The sequence below is a fragment of the Camelus bactrianus genome, chromosome 8 (genome assembly GCF_048773025.1).
Source record: "Camelus bactrianus isolate YW-2024 breed Bactrian camel chromosome 8, ASM4877302v1, whole genome shotgun sequence".
Taxonomy (NCBI): Eukaryota; Metazoa; Chordata; class Mammalia; order Artiodactyla; family Camelidae; genus Camelus; species Camelus bactrianus.
Genome location: NC_133546.1, coordinates 54,615,492 through 54,623,682, shown reverse-complemented (window position 1 = coordinate 54,623,682; position 8,191 = coordinate 54,615,492). Strand labels below are relative to the sequence as shown.

The window sequence follows — 8,191 nt, the reverse complement described above, 5'->3', positions numbered from 1 at the left end:
ATCTTATTCATGTCCTTAGAGTTTTAATTATACCATTTATTCTTTAAAAAATATTTCTCTTACTGTACAGGCGGACCTCATTTTATTCACTTCATTTTATTGCACTTTGCAGATACTGAATTTTTTACAAACTGAAGGTTTGTAGAAACCCTGCCTCAAGCAAGATTGTCAGCGCCATGTTTCCAACAGTATTGGCTCATTTCATTGTCTGTGTCACATTTTGGTTATTCTCACAATATTTCAAGCTTTTTCATTATTATATTAGTTAGAATGATCTGTGATCAGTGATCTCTGATGATACCATTGCAAAAAGAGTGACTCACTGAAGGCTCAGATAATCGTTAACATTTTTTAGCTATAAAGTATTTTTAAATTAAGGTATGTACATTGTTTTTAAGATATAATGCCATTACACACTTAATAGTCTAAAGTATAGTGTAAACATAACTTTTGTATGCACTGGGAAGCCAAAAAATTTTCTGATTCACTCTATTGAAACCTTCACTTTATTACAGAGGTCTAGAGCATAACTGGCAATTTCTCTGAGGTCTGCCTGTATATTGAAATGACTTATACAATTCAATAACATTTTCCTAAAAAATTAAAAGAAATCATAAATTAATGTAAGAAAAGGACACAATAATACATAAAGATCTATGTTTGTAAGATATGATTTCCTTTTGTTTTCTTTTGGTTATTTAGTGACATATATAGTGCACCCAGCACATTTAACTAACATACTTTTTTTTTTCTCTCTCTCTATCCCATCAGGTTTAGAATGTAATAATTCAAGAATTTTATAATACCGTGGAATAGCTCAACAACTGTCTATGCTTCCCGTGATATGTTCTCTATATTGTAAGTATATATTTACTTTCCCAAGCTGGCTTGATTGTGAGAGAAATGTGTTCAATTAGAACTTATAAGTAACATATATTGTTACTAAAATTCTAAAATTGTTACTAAAATAAACTAAAATTCATCCAAAGAACAGAATCGTTTTAGAAGTTCATCTTATATGAAGAGATGTTCTGTGAATTTAGATTTAACATTGTATCAAAGCTAAAGCTTAATATGGTTACATCATGGTAAAATAAAATGCCCATGATGCTTAGTTTTATTTTTTATAAATATTATACTTAATATCCTTAAGATTTCTATACTATTCTTTATTTTTCTCAAAAAAACTTTGAATGTTGTACCTTGGAATTTTATGCTAAGGTATTAAAATTTCTTGAAATGTCTTTCTAAAAATATAATGTGTAATATCATTTCAAATTCAGGGCAACTTCTTTCTTTATTAGTTATCTTGGAAAACTGGTTTTAGTTTTGGCAAGATAATACCTCTACCACTAAATCATCTATCTGTATCTGTCTTTGTGAGCGCACAATTTCATTAATAAGCTAAACAAAGAGAAGAAAAATCACCTTTGCTTAGTAAGGAAACCTCTAACTATAATTTCACATTGCCGAAAAGTAAGGAGCAGAGTGAAAGGCTGGGGTTCTGTGCTTTGTTTTTGAGTTAAGAAGTACTAAGCAGAACGTACTAACTCATGGCAGTGGGAAGGAAAGGAGGCAGCCCAACCCCTTTTCCTCAGGAGAAAGTGAGCCGTGAACTGGAGACCCTCAGTAACTTGGAAGTATTCCCCAAGTTTACAGCATGTTTAGGGCATCAGGAGATGCTATTCCTTCACAGCACCTGATGCTGCCTACAACACCCACCTTATACTCTCCATTCTTCCAGCCTTTTTCCTTGCCGATGCCCCTGAGGATATGAAATCCATCACAAGTGACTTGGAACTTGGAGAGCCTTGATCCTTCTCCAGGAAGGCAGGAGAGTGAGGGTGTCTGATTATTTCATGGGAGTTGGCAGTGGTGGTGGACAGGTTATTAGCGTGCCATTTCAGAACACTGAATGCTTTTGGACATGAAATATAATTTAATATACAATATGTGGTTCTAAAGCAGGGCTGTCTAAAGAAAATATAAAGTGAGGCACATGTGTAATTTAATTTTTCTTGCAGCTACATTTTCAAAAGTAAAAGAAGCTGGTAATATGCTGAGTTTTAATAGTATATTTTATTTAACTTTATATATTCAAAAAACATTTTAACGTGATCAATGTAAAAATATTAATGAGACTTTTTACATCTTTTTCATATTAAGTCTTTAAAATCCAGTGTGCTTATAGCACGTCTCAATTTGGATACTAAATTTTTACTGATACATTTCACCTGTATTTAGATTTCATAAAATTTGCAGTTGAAAAAACAGATTCACAAAACCAAGTTTTCCCATACATACTTGAAAATAACTAAATTGAGTATCATCTTTTAATTTTAAATTCATCAGAATTAAGTCGAAACCTCAGTCACACCAGTCACATTTCTGGTACTCAACCATCCCATGTGGATAGCAGCTACATGATTGGACAATTGTCTTTCCGAGGACTATTGATACAATGCTATAATTCTGCTACCTAATGGATTTTGTAGGCCAATCTCAGCACACCAAAGGAGCATATTACTTTTAAAATTTTAACGAGAAAAAAATGTCAAATCCTACACCTCTGACTTAAAATGAAATTATGTAGAATCACCTATTTATGAGAAATTATGAATAAGAAAATATAGCAGGTCTAAACGCTCAAGCTGTAATACCTTGGAATTTGTTTGTTTTATTTGCTTCAGTGTGTATGCTCTTTTGTCACTAAAGGAATTAGCTGATCACAACCCTTCCTATTACAATGATTGAATCAAAAGCCAAAAAATAAAATTTTTAGAAATGGCTTTCTGAAAGACACTGTTAAAAGGATGAAAATATAAGCCTCAGACTTGTAAATCACATATCTGGTAAAGGATTTGTATCTAGAATATATAAAAAGCCCTCCCTTAAAACCTAATTTTGAAAAAATCCAACAACCCAATTTAAAAATTGGTAGTGGATCTGAACTTCACCAAAGAAGATATATGTTTGGTTAATAAGTATGTGGGAAAATGTTCAACATGTTTAGTCATTAGGGAGAGACATTTTAAGACCACAATGAGATACCAACAGAAACCTTTCAAAATGGATATATTTTTTAAAAATCTGACAATAGTGACTGCTGATGAGCATGCAGAACCACAAAAATGTTAAATTATTGATGAAGGAAATTCAAAATGGCACCGCTACTTTGGAAAACTGTTTGTCAGTTTCTTATAAAATTAAACATATACTTACCATGTGACCCAGCATTCTCACTCTTAGGTATTTCCCCAAGTGAATTTAAGACTTAAATTACATGAAAACCTATGTATAATTTTTTACAACAATTTTATCTATAATTGTCAAAATGTCAAAATAATAAAATATCCTTCAACTGGTTAGAATGAGCAAACCCTAGTGTATCTATGCAATAGAACAGTACTAAACTACACAAAGGAAAAAATTTTTGATTCATGCACTATCATGAATGAATCTTAAATGCGTTTTGCTAAGTGAAAGAAGAGAGACCCACATGACTAAATATTTTCTGGTTCTGTATGTATGAAATTCTAGAAAAGGCAAAATATAGAGGCAGGAAACAGATCAGTGGTTTAGAAATGCAGGGAGACTGACCACAAAGTGGATAGGGTGAGGGCATTTTGAGGGTGATGGAACTGTTCTGTGTGGTACTGCTTTGCTGGACAAATGACTGTGCACTCATCAAAACCCACAGAAATGTACAACACAGAGTGAGCTACATAGTATGCTAATTAAAAATAAGGAAACAAATAGGATGCTGGAATATCCCAAGGTAGTGTAGACTGTGACAAATGAAACTAACCAAATTACAAATGGAAGACATAACTTCACTGAAGGCCATGGGAGAAATGAATCTACCCTAAGTAACTTTGAGAAACGATGTTTTGGCAAAGGCTAAAAAGAATAATGCTATAGAGAAAAATAACCATCATGGACAGACTCTATTTGATAATTATTTTCCCTCACAGGAGTACAGGTGAATTCTGAGACTACTTTGCATGTATACTAAGGTGGAACACATAGGTAAATAAATTGTTGACAGTGGAAGCTAGGTTTCTTATTGTCACATAAGCAAGGGGAGGTAGCTAAAATTAACCTTGTAGTGCTAGATTAGAGACAGTGAGATCAATGTGAACTCATTTTTATTTTAATATACATACAGATGGATACAAAAGCAAATATAGGTATGTGTGTATACGTGGTATATATACACAACATTTATTAGCTTTACTTATGAAAAGATTCTAGAAGTAGTAACACCAGTAGCAATGAGTACACCTCATGCCCAGATTTTAGTTTAAATACCATTCTCCAATAAAAAAAGGAACCAGGACCCTCAGGAAAAATGGCTGATTCTAGCGTGAGGACTAGAAGATTACAAGATGAACTTGAAGCACTTTGAAGTGGCAGAAATTGAAATAGTGGCCAAAAATTATCGAAGCATATCACAAGAACACAGGAGCCAACCAGAAAGAGATTCCAGTGACCGAACTTCAAGCAACGAAATAAAAATCCTATTAGATGATAACCTCAGGGATAAAATAGATATTGATGATCCACACTGATATAAGTACATGATTGAATAGATAAATAAATGAGAGAAGAAAAAATCTTCCTTACAGAAAAATTTCAGTTCACCCACCTCACAGGAACTGAAGCTTAATTCCTCTCCCCTTGAGGGTGGGCTAGACTTCGTTACTCGGAGTATGCAAATGGGGAAGAAAGGTAACTTTTCCGTGGGGAAACGTAGCCACCTTTATTGAGTGATCAATGTTATCATCTCCAAGATGAGTCATGTTGACACCCTGGTATTATATGAGAATACTTTACTTCTCTGATATTCTTCCCCCAAACTAATCTTGAGGAAAAAAATGGAACAAAGAAGGACAGACTACAAAATGCCTCACACTACTCTTCAAAAGTCTCAAGATCATGAAAGGAACTACTGAGAAACACAGCAAGGAGATATGAGACATTATGACTTAATGCAATATGGTCTCCTGGATGTGATCTTGAAACAGGAAATGGGCATTAATGGGAAACTGGTGAAATCCAAATAAAGCCTGTAGTTTAGTTAATATTATTGTACCAGTGTTCTTAGTTTTGACAACTGCACCGTGGTTATGTTAACAGTGAAGGGAACTCTCTGGGTATCCTTGCAACTTCTCTGTAAATAGTAAATTACTATAAAATGAAGAAATCTTTCAAATGAATTATAATACTTGGTTGCCAATAAATCAACTTTTAGAAAGAGACCTCTTATATGTAATCTTATCCTTTCCACCCCAGGATAGCTCCATTTTGCTTTTTTTTTTTTTCTATTTACTCTAAGTCATTAAGAAACTCTGCTCTTTAAATGCCATAAAAAATGTTCATCATGACTTAAAATTTGAGAATTATTAGATCTCTTAACGTGTATTTACATTTTTAACAATTCATACTGTTTGAAATCCAAAATTATGATTCAGTTTTCATTCTTTTATGGCCATTTGGTTCCATATCCTTGGTAATACTGTCTTGCTGATCATATCAGCAACAGTTTTTATTACATAAAGCTCTGTGTGTTCAGATCGATACCAAAGAAACCAATAAATGGCCAAAATAACTCCAATGCCTTGTTAAAATTAGGACCATTAAGGACGTGTGTACTTCATCTAACACAATAATAATATTACATCATAAGGCTCAAATTCCTTTACACTTTTTTAAGAGTTTAAAGATTTCTTTATACACATCCTTACAGTAAGCAGGTAAAGTAGGAAATTCAAGTCACATTCCTTCTTTACAAATAAGAGAATAAGTCTCCAAGAGGTTAAGTGCTTTGCCTAGAGGCAGGCAGTTTGTAAGGACTGAGTGTCTACATAGAATACACCTTGCTTAACTTAACCCTTTGGCTTTTGTAAAGTCCGCATTGTATGGAAATATCCTTACTGGTTAAAGTCTGTTCTTGTTTCTCTTACCTTCCAGAGATGACCAAGCCCTTTTCCTTACTTTAAATGAAATTATAACATTTTATTTCATTAAAAAAAATTAGTCACATGTAAAGCCCAAAATCTTTCTGTTGAACTTTAAAATCTAGGCTACTGGATTAGAAATCACTGTTGCTAAATTATTTGTGTTGTATTAGACACAAGTATGCTTTCACTTTAAGGAAATCTATTATATGAGAATCAAAGAAGTCACAAAATACATAATCTGTGAAGTGATTTTGTTTTATTATAAAATGATTGTCTCACAAAAGCACTTATCATGTATTTTCTTAGATAACAATCTTCTCTGGTGCAATTTCATCAGATTTATACATAGTATTTAAGAAAAAATAGATTCATTTTATAAAGCAAAGCATACCTACCCTTGGACAATGTGATCCTTTTCTTCAGTGCTTGCATCACTATGTCTATCTGCTGCAATTTCTCTAAGTGAGAGTGATCTCATAATCCACAGGCAGTTTTAAAGTGGAGAAAATTTATAGCATCCTCTCACTTAATAAATCAAGCTTTCTCCCTATTGCTTTCCAATCACAATGCAGACTTCTAGGGGAACTTACTTTATTAGGTAATTTGAAAATGCTTTATTAGGCTATTTGAAAAGCGTCTTGAATATGAGAGGATGATAAATAATAAAAGAAGATACACCAATAGAAAAACATGGTCTGTACCTTCAAATAATAGTACAGTAGGTACAGAAGACAAACACAAAATCGATTTGCTTCATCTTATGCTTCAATTTCATTTTGTTGTCAGTAGATGTAACTGGTATCCAGGTTCTTGTCACATCCCAGCAAGAATTCAGAGACAAGACACAGAGGTTAAGGAAGTAAAGTGAGGATTTATTAAGGGATGGATAGTACACTTTCAAGGGGAGAGCAAGCAGGCTCAGGTGAGCAGCTGCCCTGAGTTTTCTTTGGCAAGATGATTACATAGATTGTAAAAATGAATGGGCGGAATATTTATTAGGGACGGAAGGATTTGGGATCGCAGTCCCTGATTTTCATCCCAACTCCACCTCCCAGATTAGAGGAGGGATTTTTGTTCTTATTTAGTCTGGATTAGAAGTGTCATGGCGTCGGTGTATGATGGGTACTTCTAATCTGCAAAGCTAGTTTTACTGAAATGAGACCGCAAAATATTACACTTGATGCTGAAGATTCCTGCCTTTTCCCACCTTTGGAGGCTGCTGGTCACCTCAAAAGGTGTGACCACTTATCAGCCCAGAGGTTCCCGCTTTTCTTTCTCTGTCCAGGGATCCCTGGTGCTTACAGGATGTATGCTTTCCTGTATTTGGCCCATGCCCCTCCTTTCTGCCCAATTCCTGCCATTTGGCCCGCCTCCCTCTTTCTCTGCTCATATCTAGCTATCTTCCTGCTCTAACAATTTGATAAGCGTTACAATGTATAAATATGCATTGAAAAAGAGATCCCCAAATCTACCTCTCTACCATATTTGAATGCTAAGAGTTCTCACTATTTTCTTTCTTCTAATCTAAACCCCTTTTACCATAGTAAAAGCTGTTTCATTTTTGTTTGGTTCTTTTTTTGTTGTTGTTGTTCAAGATATTATTCAGAAGAGTTCCTTCCTATAAGACCCGTCTCTTTTTGTGCTAAGCCTTCCTCCTGTATTACCTGATGAATAACAGATACTTCAAAACATTTGTGGTATTGAATTTCTAAATAAAATGCCATTGAGCTCATTTCTGAGTTAAGGAAACTAGGCTTAAGAGTTTAGGTAATTAGGAGTAATTACAGTAGTAAGGGTGAGGCCAGAAGTGTGAGAGCCTCCAGGCTCCCAGTGTGCAATGGGACTATTCTGTATGCAGTAGGTATCTCAAATCCTGGATGGATGTGAAGACAGACGACCTGTTCTGATGGTATAGCTTCTGGATATCTTCCATATCATAGAAAATGTTTTATCCAAATATGGAAAATGTGTTTATTTGAAGAAATCGAGAAACACATTTGTTGATAGAGAATCCTATGGAACTTGGATAATTTGGGAGAAAATTGAGGATACAGTACTTTTACCCTCTGTGCCCAGGAGAACTTACTGTTTATTTTGGTTACCCCAAAAATAGCACTTTATTTTTACCTTGATAGTAGCATCAAAATCAACACCAATAGAAGACTGTTCCTATGATAATGGCTACTTTACATTCTCTTCTGTTCTTATTCCTTAATGATGTATCTTTA

The 8,191-nt window shown here is 34.2% G+C and overlaps 1 protein-coding gene across 1 annotated transcript in view; it reads left to right on the top strand.

The window, feature by feature from the left end:
* Positions 1–770: 770 nt before the first annotated feature.
* The window catches only part of FUT9 (fucosyltransferase 9), an 89,339-nt gene continuing 81,918 nt past the window's right edge, over positions 771–8,191 (top strand). Inside the window, exon 1 of the mRNA XM_074368606.1 lies at positions 771–858. The gene's annotated coding sequence lies outside the window, so the exon portion shown is untranslated. The remainder of the gene's footprint in view (positions 859–8,191) is intronic.